Genomic DNA, 15,990 nt, shown 5'->3' on the forward strand with positions numbered 1-15,990 from the left:
TGTTGATTGTCGTCACTACTCCTCAGCAATGCTGTGCAGGTCAGGCCTCCATGGGCTGAAATTCCCTTTAACATGATCCACTCTCCTCAAATGCTGCTTCCACATAGAATGTAATTTCTGTTGTAAGGTTGTTGAAGATAATGGTGATGCTTGGTGGGTACTGTTGTTCTTGCCACTCCCCATCATAGCCAGCATTGGCTTCAGGTCTTCCTTCTTCACCAAAATCTTCATCCGAGTAACTCCGCCGCCTATTTCATGGCGAGAAACAACACTGCCTCCATGCACTTGAGCAATCTCCTCCAACAAATTGCACCTCTTTGTCTTCTCATCACAAACTCTTGATTGACGCCAAACTCTTTTCAGATAATCCATTGTTCCTTGTCTTTCTTTCTTTCTTTCCTTCTTTCCTTCTTTCCTTCTTTCCTTCTTTCTATTGGTTTCAAGGTCCCAACCAAGAGAGATTTATATATAGCAGCAGTTGCCAAAGCAAAACCAGTTCTTGCAACACATGAAAACGGATTTGAAGCTAAGCAGTGACGATCTATAGATCTCCAATTTTATATTAGGAGGCATAGGAAAATAACATGTGATTTATTTGACCCTAAACGCCTAAACTCTCCTGATTTAGAATTAGTTCAAAATGGAGGCTCTTCTGTCAGATACGGTGGCTTCAATTGCTAAAAAAATCTATGTATAAGGTCAAACGGCCCTATAGAAATTTTTTTATTAATTAATTAGTCAAATGAGAAGGCGCGCTACTGAAAGGATCATGTGTTTGTTACTGTTGAATTGTTTATAAAATGAGACTCATTCAATACGAGGTCCCTAAGCTCCTGAAACAGCATTTTGAAAATTTATAAAATGTGACGGAATAATTGAAATGGAATGAGTGTTGAGGGTTATCGTGTCCCAATCTGGATATGAGAGGAGGTGTGAGAAGAGGTGTTCACAGATATATGAGGAAAAGAATTTTTCCAATCAAATCTATGTAATACTATTACTCCCACTCGCGTGTAAGTGAGATGGGATAGGACCACCTTATACATGGGCGTAACTAGAAAAGGGAGGCCCACACCCTAAATGTTTTTCAGTAATCGTCATATGTGTGTTGAAAGGACTGATGCACTTGAGAGGATCTCCCTCTAAAGAGCCCTTTCCTTTCGGTAAGTCTGAAAAGATGTGGATAAGATTGTGTAGCCTGCAGTTCTAACTTCCTAATATCCTATCCGGCTCATGTCAGCATAGTCGTCTTTAAACTTATATATAACTTATAACGTTCTAGAAAGCTAGCTAGTATGGAAGGATCATTATAATAAGTTGTGTCAAATATAATATAGAAATGTAGATCGAGAGCTTTTTTAAATTAAAAATTCAGTATTTTATGAACCGAAGTCCAATAAGTTAAGGAAGATGAAGTTGAAAATCTAAGCGAGGAAATTTAAGAGGAATTAATTCATTTCAAAATGGAGATGAAATTGTTAAATCTCCTTTTGGGGACTCTGCTAAATCCATGTTAGATGTGAGGGACACTGGTCACATTTTCTGTATGTAAGAAGTCATAAATTAAGGATATTTTAGCATCGGCTTCTACCAGCAGATTGGGTGTGTGACTCACGTTCATATGAATGTAGCATTTTCTAACCCTGACTGACACATTGTGAATGGCTTGTGATTCACATTTATATGAGTATAGCATTTTCTAATCCTGACACATTTGAGTTTATATTGTATTGAACATACTAGATGGACAAAGGTCTTTGGTCCATTTAAAAATGAGAGATATCTGGTCCCTTTTTTTCTTTTTTGGGTAAAAGAGACATCTGATCCTCAATGGTACTAAAGGGATTGCATCTTCCTAGGTTTAGTCCAAGTAGGTGTGTAATTGGGCTTGCAAGGTTGTCGAAAACCTAAATTTAGACAAGGGTCCCCAGGGTTGGCCTAGGTCAGAAGCTGGGTTGGGATATGTCAACCTAGAATTAGAACTGTCGGATTTGGGTGGATTGGGCTTAGCATTGTTTTCTAGCATTATTTAACAGTGTGAAATAATTTTAAGGGACAAAGTTTTCTGTCTATGTGAGGCCCTTGCACCATAGACACAGGGTGTGCAATTAGGGGTACAAGTTTGGTCCTGACGGCTCGAACCCGCCCTTGGCCTTCTCTGATCCCAAACAAGTATCGTCTCCAAAATTTTGAACCTGAAGGCCTACCCGACCCTGAAATTTCTGAACCTAAGTCATGGTCAGGGCGGGTAAGGGTTGATGTCTTTGGCCCGCCCTGAACCCGTTCTTGATTTTTTTACCTTGAATTTTGGCTTTCATTTTGGCCTAACCCAACCTTGGTTTTTGCCCCTGATGTTGACTTTGGATTTTTTGTTTTCCTAGGATGTCCTCCTATTTGTTTAACAGAACAAGGGTTTTGAGATCTTCAGATTGTTTGCCTATTAAGATGATCTTTTTGTTTATCATGACAAATAATTGAAATTTTTTGGATTATTTGTTTTCTTAAGATGATCTCCTCTTTGTTTACTATAATAGTTGGAGTTATTTGTATTGTTTGAATGTTTTCTTTAGGATTCTCCTCATGACAAATAATTTGTGACTTTGTATTTTTTTTTTCTTTTATCTCCTCTTTATTATGAATATTTTTTATTTTTTAGTTATTTCATATTTTGCAGGGTCAGGATCAGGGTATATCTGGCCCTTGATGGCAATCCAAGGTCAATCAGGATTAGGGTCAGGGTCAATCAGGGTCATCCTGGCCTGATCCTGAAAAATCAAGGCCAATCAAGGTGGGTAGGGGTTGGGTTGAACCCTAAAGGGTTGGGCCTAGGTTGAAGTTTTGCATCCCTAAGTCAGGGTCAGGGCGGGTTTGGGCCCAGTTAAGGAGACTCAGGGTTGAGCTAGGGTTTTAAGAAACCTAGCCCAACCCGGCCCTGTTGCACCCCTATGTGCAATGACCACCGTGCCCTTGCCTGAGGATGTGTGCTCCAATGTGTGGGCACAAAAGCGTCTTGCAGACAGAAAACACTTGCCCTAATTTTAATGTCTTGTGTGCTTAGGAACTATAATTGAATCTAGAATTAGCATGACGCTTTAATATTGATACTTTTCTCATTTCCCTATCTTGTGGCTCTGTTTTCTCCCAGAATCTTTTAAATACAGAGATTTTGAACTTAATCCTTAGACTTTGTTAGTTTAAACATAGATTCGGCCATGGTTCCTCCTTTGCTTCACCCATCTTCATCATCGGTAAGTGTTAGGTGGCAAAAGGGTTTAGGTAGATGTAGAGTTACAGGGGAGGGGAGGTGAAGCCAAAGAGAGAGAGAGAGGAGGTTGAAATTATAGAAACACTTTTTTTGATAAGAAGACTTTATTAATTTCAGGGGAATAAGGTTCTAATACAGTCAGAAAACAAAAGGGAAGATAATGCAAGGGGAGGAAAAGCAAATAAGAAGGGAGGGGTTTGCAAAGAAGCAGTCCATGAAGCCAAATTGTCCACCACAACATTTCCTTCTCGCAAGTGTGACCAAAAGAGATAAAGATGAAATTCCTTGAAAGTCAACGAGAGTGAGCGATGATGGAGAAAATGCACAAGGGACATAAAACATCCAATTCGTTAAGAAGATTCATCACTAGTAGTTTATCTCCTTCCACAATGATAAAATAGTAACACCCTATTTTAAAAAGTTGATAAGTGATGTCCAATGGACAAATAAGTCTGGTTACAATAATCTTTTGTAAGAGTGTTGATTGCAAGTAGATTATCCCATATTTACATGTTTAATATACTGAAAATCTCTTGCCTAGCCCAGGATCAGCAAATTATTTCAATTTTACCCTTTTTTTTTTTTTAAGTTGTCATGATGATATTATTAATTCCTGTCAGACTTTGCTACTTCTTGGTCAAATGGTGGAACCTGTCTTATCTCATCCCTTTTTTTTTTTTTTTTTGTTTTTTACAATACTTTTTCTTTCCCTAAACTCTCTTTGATATATTTTATATTATATTTGTTATTTTGTTTATTAAAAATAAATTAAAATAACAGATTTTGGATTATATATAAATAATTGCCGTTTGATTACTATTAGAGATAATAGATTATATGATAAAAAATAGGTCTGGTATGCCTAGTATAAAATACGTTATGTAACATTATTTATTTTTAGTTGCAAGTCAGGAATACTCAGTTAAAACTTGAAGTCAATCCAATTCCAATCAATTTAGATTTGTCAATCTATAAGATTTATAGGGACATGGAGAGGAGATGCCAATCCAATTCCAACGAATCTAATTGGTCAATCGATAGGATTTCTAGGGTTTGGAAGAGAGAGAGAGAGAGGACGAAGTTGCAATTCGTTGGATGTTCTTCACATTTTTTTTTTTTTGGATAAAGATCAAATGTTCTTAATAGGTTTCACCAAGGATTGAACTTTATTTGAAATGGTTTTTTATAATATATATATATATATATATATGTGTGTGTGTGTGTGAATTGACTCTTTTACCCTTAGTTTTGAGCAATTAAAATATTTACTCATTAATGGTCTAGCGCATAAACAATAATAATCACTTTATCCCAATAAATCATGAACACCTTTCTATTTATTTATGAATTTATTGATAAATTGATTTATTTTGATGAGAAATAGGGGTCATAAATGATGCCAAACATCTCTATGTTTATCTATCAAATAAATATAAATTTAAACTAACCAAAGAGAGCCTTAAACAACCCCCCTTCCTCTTAAAATCCTCCTCCACCACACCCACCCCTAAAAAAATGATGGTGAGATTGGGAATCAATTTCAAGACTTAGCATTTACAGATCATGGTCCTTACCAGCACTAGGTTGGCATCTTCACGTCTTTTATTTTTTTTATTTTTCAAAAGAATGTTATTAGAAGAAGGGAAAAGGTTCTTGTGGTGAGTGTGGCTTCTATGTACTGATATGCAATGCAATGCAAAATAATGTTTCTATTGATGTTTTCTCATACGTTTCTATTAACCCTAGTACACGCATAAGGACCACATCCCCTCACTAAAAATATTTCCACATAAAAATTTGTGGAACCTCATTTTTTCACCTGGATGACAAGCACACAGATGATGAAGGGATACCATAAGAGACGTTGTTTATAGCTTCAAAGTTCTTATCTAACCTCCAACTGATGTTTTAAATCAACTCAAAGAAACCAAGGGTAGTCCTAAATTCACCAAAATGCCCCTGTTATTGTGAAACCACTTTAAGGTTCTCGTGTGTTTTTTCCTAAAAACCAGATGGTTTAAAAATAAATTATTAATTTGGACAACATGTAAGATTTTATTTTGAACTATGTGGGTCCCAAATTTAAATATGTTTTGAAATTGCACAGAAATGATTAAAGATTATCATTTTTTTTATATAGTTTAAGCTGAAGTAAATAAATAAAACTGAATGGGGACAGCTAAGACCAGATTGGATCAACCCAGAACCGACCTATACCAGAAAACCCTACCCGCGGGTAAGGCACCGGTTGCAACTTGGAAATGTCCCAATGGCCGATGCCCACAGAACCGCGCAGAAACGCCAGCCTCTTGTCATGGTGCGCTGGCCGGAGACGTCTCCACGCTGACTCGTGGGTGAACTGTGTCAATTTTTTGGAAAAAAAAAAATTATCAATTTGAGCTTGATTGATCGAAAAAAATACTGGTTTTTGACCCATTATTATTGCTATTATTATTATTTTGGGTGGAATTTTTTGACCCATTATACGTCCAAATATGTGGATGGACCTTTCAAAGACATTCTAAATTGTCGATTTTATCAAGAAAAAAAAAAAGGTGAATAAAAAGGTTATCAAATCTTCCCCAACTTGGTAGGACACATCACGCACCCACTCTATTTTGCACAATGGTGTCGTTTTGATTGTAACTTCCTCAGTATCCAACATTATGAGGTGATTCAAGTTTTTTTTTTTTTTTTGATAGGGAGAATATCTACTCATGATCATGGACTACACTCCCTGTGAAACAACTTCTTGAAACAACATTAACCAAGAAGCAAAGATCAAAATTGGACCAAACTATCTTATTCATAAAAGAGCCTTCCTTGCAAAGGAGTCTGCAACATAGTTGTTATCCCTTGGAATAGAAGTGTATTAATCCAAATAAGATCTAAGATGAGGATATCATCAATTACCAGATTAATTGATAGCGTTGGACTGTTGTAAAAGAATAATTTAAAGAGCATGGTTCTCACTGTTATCTCAATATCTAGTTCGTTTGGGGTTCACTGCCTCCAAGACCGATCCTTCTTTATTTATTTCTCGGTCTGGCCAACACACTATTTATATTCTTATATATGTTGATGATATCTTAGTTACCAGCAGTTCACAGGATCAGGTTACTTCTTTACTCCGGTAACTTGCTAATGAGTTCTTCATCAATGACCTTGATGACCTTCATTTCTTCCTTGGTATTGAGGCCATTCCTCAGCCAACTAGGTTGCTTCTTTCTCAGTCTAGGTACATTCAGGATCTTCTTCAGCGCTCTGGCGTGACTGATTGTAAACCAGTTAAGACACCAATGGCGACTACCATGAAGCCATTTACGACAGGGGGTGCTCTTATGTTAGATCAAACACCAAGAAATACGAAAATAAATAGACAAAAGATCCGCACAACACAGAGATTTAACGAGGTTCACACACCAGGGTGGTGTGCTACGTCCTCGGGGGAAGAAGAAGATCTTTTGTGTCGTGCAGATCTTTTGTCTATCTATTTTCGTATTTCTTAGTGTTTGATTTAACAACTTATGATCAATCCCACCAAGTACAAGTCAATTGTTGGTGCTCTCCAATATGTCACTCTGACCCGTCCTGATATAAGTTAAGCTGTGAACAGAGCCTGCCAATTTATGTATGCTCCTACAGAGGACCACTGGGGTCTTGTCAAACGCATTCTACGGTATCTCAAGCACTCCTCTTTGGTCTATTCCTTGAGCAATCAAATAATCTCCCCCTCTAAGCCTTCATTGATGTGGACTGGGCTGGTGATAGCAATGATCGAAGATCCACGAGTGGGTATGCTATTTTTCTTGGTCCTAACCTCATCTTGTGGACATCTCGCAAACAAAAGACTGTTGCCCGCTCCTCCACTGAGTCTGAGTACAAAGCTCTTGTGGACGCCTCAACTGAACTGATCTGGTTGGAGACCCTTTTTCAGGAACTTGGTCTGCGCCTCTCTGGCCCTCCCATTCTTTGGTGTGACAATATTGCTGCAACCTACTTGTCCTCTAATCCAGTGTTCCATGTTCGTACCAAATATATGGAAATTGATTTCCACTTTGTTCATGAACGTGTTGTTACTTGTCAATTATTCAATTCATCTTCACTAAGGATCAAATCTCTGACATTCTAACCAAACCACTCTCCTCATGCCATTTTGAGTTCTTGAGTAGCAAGTTAAAGATTCGGCCTCCTGCCTCTCCAACTTAGGGGGTGTTATCATATCTTACACTCTACTCATATCGATTTGAGTAGAGTGCAAGATATGAGTCATTACACCCCCTAAGTTGGAGAGGCGGGAGGCCGAATCTTCAACTTGCTACTCAAGAACTCAAAACATCCTGAGGAGAGTGGTTTGGTTAGAATATCAGAGATTTCATAGCGAGAGACTCACAAGTAGATTTATCTACTTAGCCCAAGAGATGCATCATAATATAAGCTTCCCTACTTGACTATAGAGTCACTTTTACAAGGATTACTCTACTTGGCTTTAGAGAAAGGGACACAATTAAAATAAAAATAATAAAATGATGGTTCTATAGCTAGGAGGGGCCAAGCCAACACATACACTAGCCATGAACCTTGAGGGAAAGGGAAAGCAATAATGTAACAACTAAAATTAAAATCCTAAATTAAGAAATAAAGAGTAGTCAGAAGAGGGAATGAAAGGGGGGAGAGAAGACTATTAAAGAAGCATACCTACCTGAATCAATGCTTGAACTTGAAAGCTTAGGTGATTTGAGATACTGCCAACCCTAAAAATCAGATCTGGAATAAACCAAATCTGAAATTTTTAGGCCTGGAGAAAACAAATCTTGAAAAAAAAATTGAACATGAAAAAGAGATGTTCCACGGCTCGTGATCTTGTCACCTAGATCTAAGCCTAGAACTATAACTTAAAAATTACAACTCAATTGCATAAATCATAAACATAAAAGGCTGAATAAAAATAAAAGAGTGCTTGCATTAATTGAAATAAAAAACTATTACAAAAGTGATTAAAGCAAAAACAAAGAAGAATTAAAACTAAAGAGAGTGTGTGTGTGTGTGTGAGAGAGAGAGAGAGAGAGAGAGAGAGAGAGAGAGAGCAATTAAAAAAAATCCTAGAAGAAGAATGAAGTGTCCCCCTCCTCTTACATGAGTTGTATTTATAGAAAATTGGGAGGTAGGATAACAAATTTCTCTTTCCTAAAATGAAAAAACCCATAATTGGTAGGTGAGATCTTTTGAGACCAAAAGTGTTAAGGTGGAGGAGAGAGAAGAGAGAAATAAACTTGGAGAAAATTTCAATAATTTTTTTACTTTTTTTTTTTTTCTCTTCTTTTTCTCCCTCTCTTCAAATCTTGCGCAACCCTTGTTGATTGATTTTTCTTTTCCTTTGATGATTTTTCTTCTTATTTTGTGTGATTTTGACAATCTTCTGGTGATGATTGTGGAGGAGAGAGAAGATTTGGACACGATTGATTTCTCTCTTTTTTTCTTTCCTTTTTTTTTTCTCTTCTTATGCAAGAAACCCCTCCCACGATTTTCCTTACTTTGAAGATGGACAATCTTCTAATTTGATGTAAAAATCCCTTCAAACTTGAAATTCAAACTTGAGACCTCCTAGTGAGCAAGGGAATTTTGCACACCATACCTCATCAACTACACTAGGTATTTGTTGTTGGAGAGATATGACGTCCAATAGTGCTTAAGGCCTTTAAAATACAAAACCTGCAAAAAAAGAGTAAAACCCAAGGTAGCTCCATTCTAAATATGTAAAATACATTTTTTACTACTTAAGATTTTACACATAAATGTGTTCATCAGAATTCTCCCACACTTGGACTTTGCTAGTCCTCGTGTAAAACAAAAAGAAAAAGAATAAAAATAAAAACTTAACTCACTTTTGTAGGAATCATGGTTGTACTTAGTATGTGCAATAAGCCTTTAAATCCCTAAGTCACCCCTAGTGGACGAGTTGTGTCTCGTGGGTGTTTACAATGATTATACACCCAAAACTCAGAATAAATAAATCCTAATATTGGTAAAGGTAAGGGTCATACTGATCTGGAGCAAAGATAATTCCTATTATAAGGGACCCCCACACTTAAACTTTTATTATCCCATATTAATTCTAGGCACTAGCATATTTCTTAATTTGGAACTCACCTCGTCTCTTCCAAAATATTCTTATCCGAAGGTAAAACCACTTGTGAAAAAATTGGGAACTAAGGACTAAAGCGTTGGAGTGTTTTTGACCAAACATGTTACTAAACATTAATGACATAGGCATATTTTTTTTTTTTTTAATAAACTCTATTCTACTCTACTACTTTTGGCCTGAATGACATGGTGGAGCAAACACCAGACACCCAAGTTATGATATAGCTTCGCTTTTTGCATATGCCCACATAGACAGTAATGCCAGAGTTTTTTTTTTCAGAACTTTTCTCCCCCAAGAGTTTCGATCAAGTCACCATACTTCCTGAGGCACAATGCCGTATCTAGTTCCAAGGGAATCAACTCTTACTCTTATTTATACCACCACATTTCACACTTCATTTAAAATAGTGCATTTTCCAACTCATGCCAAATTAAAAATAAGGTCTCAACTCCAAATTCAGAGTACAAATAAATCAAAGACTTACATATGGTCCAATACCATAAAACAAGGGGTTTCTTATTTTTCAAAATAAAGTCTCATCTCAAGACACAGGTTTATTTCTTTCTTCTCAACAGGGTTTTTATATGTTCAAGATGGATACCTTAATCAAAACTTTTATTTTCATATATCAAGCAACCGAATGGTATGATCATTAGCCAAAAGTCAAAGTAGAACTTCATCCTTAGCAAGCTCAAAAACAAAAAGAAAAAAAAAAATAAAGTGAAAAAAATAAAAATTGGTTTCCCTCCCCCACACTTAAGTCATGTAATGTCCTCAATGCATGGAAAGAATTAAAAGCGAAGACAATGTAAGGGTGTCACACCTTATTAAAAGTCAGTCATCAGTGTAAAGAGGTTCATGGAGATCCATGACCTCTTCACTACTACTAATAGGAAACTCGATGAACGATTTCAAACGCTGACCATTAACCTTTGAAATTACCCCAGTTTCTGGATTCAGAATCTCCACAACCCTATGAGGATATACATCATGGACAATAAATGGGCCATTCCATCGGGATCTAAGCTTACTAGAAAAAAGATGTAATCGAGAGTTGTACAATAGATCTTATCACCAATTGTAAAAGATTTACATAGAATATGCTTATTATGGAAGGCTTTGATTTTTTCTTATAAATCCTAGAACTTTTATAGTCATTATTCTTAAGTTCCTCTGACTCAGATAGTTGGAGCCTACGATGAATTCTCGTATCTGACAAATCAAAGTTGAGCTTCTTGATGGCCCAAAAGGCCTTATGGTCAAACTCAACTGGTAAGTGATAGGTTTTTCCATACACCAAACGGTAGGAAGACTGACCAAGGTCGATCTTGAATGCAATCCGATGGGCCCACAAGGCATCAATGAGCCTAAGGGACCAATCCTTATGGTTAGGATTAACAGTTTTGTTTAAGATTTGTTTGATCTTTCTATTAGACACCTCCACTTGGCCACTAGTTTGAGAGTGATAAGAGGTAGATAACTTATGGGTGATCCAATATTTTTTCATTAAAGTCTCAAAAGGCCAATTATAAAAATGAATACTCCTATCACTAATTGTTGCATGTGGTGCACCAAAGTGGAAAAAAATGTTATCTTTGAAAAATTGGACCACCATTTTATGGTCATTAGATTTACAAGGTATGACCTCTATCCATTTAGAAACATAATCAACGGTCAAAAGTATGTACAAATTTCCAAAGGAATTAGGGAATAGTCCCATGAAATCGATGTCCCATACATCAAAGATCTCAACTACCAAAATAGGGTTGAGGGGCATCATGTTCCTCTTATTGATATGGTCAAAAGACTGACAGGCAGGACAAGCCTTACAAAAATTAAAAGCATCTCTAAAAATAGTGAACCAATAAAATCCGTATTGGAGAACCTTTGTGGCAATCTTCTTAGGTCTAAAGTATCCACCATATACATGATCATGGAAAAATGATAAGAGTGACGTTGCTCATGATCAGGCACACAATGTCTGATAATTTGATCAGGATAAACATTAAAAATATAAGGATCGTCGCAAAAGAAATGCTTAACTTGGGAAAGGAATCGATACCTATCTTGAGTGGATCAGTGATCCAGAGTCACACCCGAAACTAAAAAGTTGATAATGTCAGCAAACCAAGGTTCACTGGACACTGCAAGTAACTGTTCATCAGGAAAATTCTCGTTAACTGAAGAATTATCAGCCAAGAAATTAGGAAGTCAGGATAAATGATCTGCAACTAGGTTTTCAACTCCTTTCTTATTCTTAATTTTCAAATCAAACTCTTGTAAAAGTAAAACCCACCTAATGAGACAGGCTTTGACATCTTTATTCTGAACTAAGTATCTAAGAGTGGAATGATCAATGTACACCACCACATGTGACCCAACTAAGTGAGACCGAAACTTTTCTAGCACAAACACAACCATTAAAAATTCTTTTTCAGTGGTTGTATAGTTGAGTTGTGCATCATCCTACTAGCATAGTAAATGACAGTAGACAACTTATTAATCTTTTAACCTAAAACCGCTCCTATAGCAAAATCTGAAATATCACATTCAAAAGGTTCAATTAAAACAGGTGGTTGAACAATGGGTGTATTAGTCAACTCCTTCCAGGCACTCATTAGAAAACTCAAAAGTTTGATCTTCGGCAAGTAATGAAGTGAGAGGTCGGGCTAACTGACTAAAGTTCTTAATAAACCTTCTGTAGAATGCTGTATGTCCTAGAAAAGATCGGACGTCCTTAACAGATTGAGGATGTGATAAATTATTAATTAAATCAACTTTGGCTTTATCTACCTTAATTCCCTCCTTTGATATTATATGGCCTAAAACAATACCAGATTTAACCATAAAATGACATTTTTCTCAACTCAAAACCAAATTCTTAGATATGTACCTTTTCAAAACTAGGGAAAGATGATGAAGACATTCAGAATAGAAATACCCATGAATTGAAAAGTCATCCATAAATACTTTTAAGAATTTTTCAACCATGTCAGAAAAAAATGCTCATCATGCATCATTGGAACGTAGTAAGGGCAATACAAAGCCCAAATGACATACGCTTATAAGCAAATGTTCCATATGGGCATGTAAAAGTGGTCTTATATTGGTCCTCTATAACAATTGGGAATTGGTTATAGCTGAAATATCCATTAAAAAAATAATAATATTCATATCCCACTAACCTCTCTAACATCTGATCAATAAATTGCAATGGGAAGTGGTCCTACTAGGTTGCCATATTAAGTTATCTACACTCTCCACCCTGATTGGACACGAGTTGAAATCAGGTCGTTATTGGCATTGGAAACTACAGTAACACTAAACTTCTTGGGTACTACATCAACTCGGCTTACCCATGATCCAAGCACTTTAGGATCTCATTCTTAATGGCTTCCATCATCACTGGGTTAGCTCTTCTTTGGGGTTCTGTGGATGGTTTGGACATCCTTCATAAGATGTTTATGATGTTGCATAATAAAAAAGCTTATACCCTTGATATCAGCAATGGTCCAACCTAGGGCTTCCTTATTGTCTTTTAACACCTTAAGTAATTCCTCTTCCTAGTTAAAAGTAAAATATGAAGAAATTATTACTGGAAGAGTTTAGTTAGGCCCTAGGAAAGCATACTTCAAATTAGATGGCAACTCTTTAAGATCTAGCTTCGAGGGCTCAACTATGGAAGGTTTGGGAATGGAGTTGAAAAGTAGTCCTAAGGGTTCCACAGGTGTGTGAAGACTTAAGACTTCAAAAAAAAAATATTTCACTATCATCGTCCAACTCATCCATACACTCTTGGAATTCTAAATCAAAATCAATATCAAAGTTAGTAAATAAATCATCAGAAAAATAAAAAAAATTCCTCAAGCATATTGATCTCTTCTTCCATATGTGGTTTCTAGCCTATCTTAAACATGTTAAATTCAATAGTTTGGTTGCCAAAAGATAACCTTAGGAAACCATTCCGGCAATTGATTAATGCATTACTGGTAGCCAAGAATGGTCTTTCTAGAATTATTGGGATCTCATCCTTGGTTGAGAAGGACTTAGTATCTAACACAATGAAATCAACAAGAAAAATAAATTCCTTCACCTTTAGTAAGACATCCTCAACCATCCCTTTAGAAATCTTAACAGACCTATCTGTCAGCTGAAGAGTAGTTCCAGTGGCTTTTAATTCTCCCAGTCCTAGTTATTTATACACATGGTAAGGTAAAAGATTCACACTTGCTCCAAGGTCAAGTAAGGCATGCTCAATGTAGGTGTTGCCTATGACACAAGCTATGGTAGGTCTCCCTGGATCCTTATACTTTCCTGTAATAGGCTGAGTAATTATAAACTAATGTTACCTACTAAGAACGCCTTTTTGGGTACACTAGTGATACATTTGTGAGTACATAAATCTTTTAGGACCTTTGCATAGGTGGGGATCTAGAATATAGCATCCAAAAGAGGGATGTTCATTTTTATCTTTTTGAAGACTTTTAAAATTTTATCCATGGAAGCAGTTTTCTTTTTATTTACCAAGCGACTAGGAGATGGGACAGGAGGGCCATAAGGACTGTTAGGGATTTATCCTTTTTTTAGAAGAATTATTTTTTGTTTTTTTAACCAAATCATCTTTAGTTTTAGAAGAATCTTTAGGTTCATCAGACGAACCTGGAACAACCAAATCATTTTTTGTTTCCTCAACTAAATTATTTTTGGTTTCCTCAACCAAATCATCTTTAGTTTCAGAAGAATCTTTAGGTTCATCAGATGAATGTGGAACAAGAGACACATTTGTGTCTTCAACTAAAGGAAAGTTAATCGGAGTAATGGATGAGGAAGATTTAAGAACACTCTGTTGGTACTTTATACCACTCCTAAGGGCATAAACAATGTTATATTTGTTAGAGGGCCCTTGTTGGTTCTAACCTTGTACTATATTCAGTGGTGCATTAGTTGGTGCTTGTGAACTAACAGGCTGATGATGCCTAGGGTTAGGCTCTGGTTGACTGGATAAAGTTCCTTTCTCCCTCTCACGTATAATTGAGATAACTTGGGTAAGTTCTCTCGTAAGATTTTGATGGCTTGTCATGAGGAGGGCCATATTTTTTAAGTCACTTATTTTACTTGCCTCTCTAATGTTGGTAAACCCAGAGGATTGCTGATAAGATAATAGGAGAGGGGCCTTGAGAAAACTAGCCTGATGTCCTACATTTGGCCTAGGAAAAGTATTTTAGAAAAATGATTGTTGTGCAAAGGGAGGCCTTTGGGGTCCAGGTCGACCTTGATTATAAAAATTGGAAGGCCCTGCTTGGTTGCTTTGGTTTTAAGAGAAAATTGGGTGATTTCTCCATCCTAGATTGTAAGTGTTACTAAATGGATTATTCTAATATAAGGCATTCACACTTTCATTGGAAATGCCCCTAGAGGTATTAGGGCATTCTTCTATGACACGTCCAGAGGACTGGCGCCAAGCATAAATCTTAACCAAATTGACTGATGATGGCTCTCTAGGAACAATAGCCTCAATCCTCTTGATTAGGCTATCTAAATGGGCTTCCTTGGCTACTATCCCATCCACAGAATATCATTTCCCTCCTATGGTTCTTTCATTCTCTTGGGTTAATTTCCACTCACGGGTTTTGTCAGCTAAGTCAAGTAAGAATTCTCATACATTTCCTTCATCTGTAAAGGATGTGAATCCCTCAGGGCACATAGACTCTATCATTTGTTTAGTGGGGTAATCAATATCCTCATAAATTATTTGACATAAATGCCATAAGTTTAGGCCATGGTAAGGGCATTCTTGGAGTGCATCCTTGAATCTCTCCATAAGTTTAGAAAATGACTCATTAGGCTTTTTCCTAAACTGAAGGATATCACTTCTAAGCTTATTGGTTTTGTGAGTTGGAAAAAACTTCTTGAGGAAGACAACTGTGAATTTCTCCCATGTGGTTATGAAATTTGTGGGTAACCCATACAACTACTTCTTAGCTTAGCCTATTAATGCAAAAATGATGAACCTAAGCATAAATACATCATCAGAAAGCAGTTGGATCTTAAGTAGAACATATACCTCTTCAAATTCCCTTAAAAATAGGTATGAATCCTCAGAGGTCAGCCCATGGAAGTGGAGCAACATAGTGATGTATTGAGATTTGAGCTCAAAATTATTACCCTGGGCTTGTGGTAGAATTATGCAAGAAGGTTGAGTTGTTCTAGCAGGGTAGAACCTATCTTTCAGAGATTTAGGTGAAGGGTTTTGTTGTTGGTCTCCCATATTGAAAGATTTTAAAGAGAGCAAACGTATAGGGCCACTACTTGTTGGATCTTTTCTTTTTAATTGATTATTAGTATTGCGTATCCACCTAACACTCATGCAACAGAAAACTACACACAACTAAAGAATGGAAAGAAAAACTTTTTTTTGGAGCTTACCGGTAGGGATCTAGGGTTGCTCAGGTCATTTCCTGAGGTACTGCTATAGGGCAAAACCTGTCTTTATCATATTGTGAGGCTTGGCGACCTCCACCGATACAACTATTATTGTAAGTTATTCTTCTCAGGAATTCAATAAAAGAAAAAGGAAAAA

At 36.6% G+C, this 15,990-nt stretch overlaps 1 non-coding gene across 1 annotated transcript; it reads left to right on the plus strand.

Annotated features, from left to right (window-relative positions):
- Positions 1–15,184: 15,184 nt before the first annotated feature.
- On the plus strand, positions 15,185–15,291 carry LOC122066844. The gene has a single exon (XR_006136497.1). It is a non-coding gene; the product is annotated as a small nucleolar RNA R71 (small nucleolar RNA).
- Positions 15,292–15,990: the final 699 nt, after the last annotated feature.

Source organism: Macadamia integrifolia, unplaced genomic scaffold (genome assembly GCF_013358625.1).
Source record: "Macadamia integrifolia cultivar HAES 741 unplaced genomic scaffold, SCU_Mint_v3 scaffold2609, whole genome shotgun sequence".
NCBI classification, from domain to species: domain Eukaryota; kingdom Viridiplantae; phylum Streptophyta; class Magnoliopsida; order Proteales; family Proteaceae; genus Macadamia; species Macadamia integrifolia.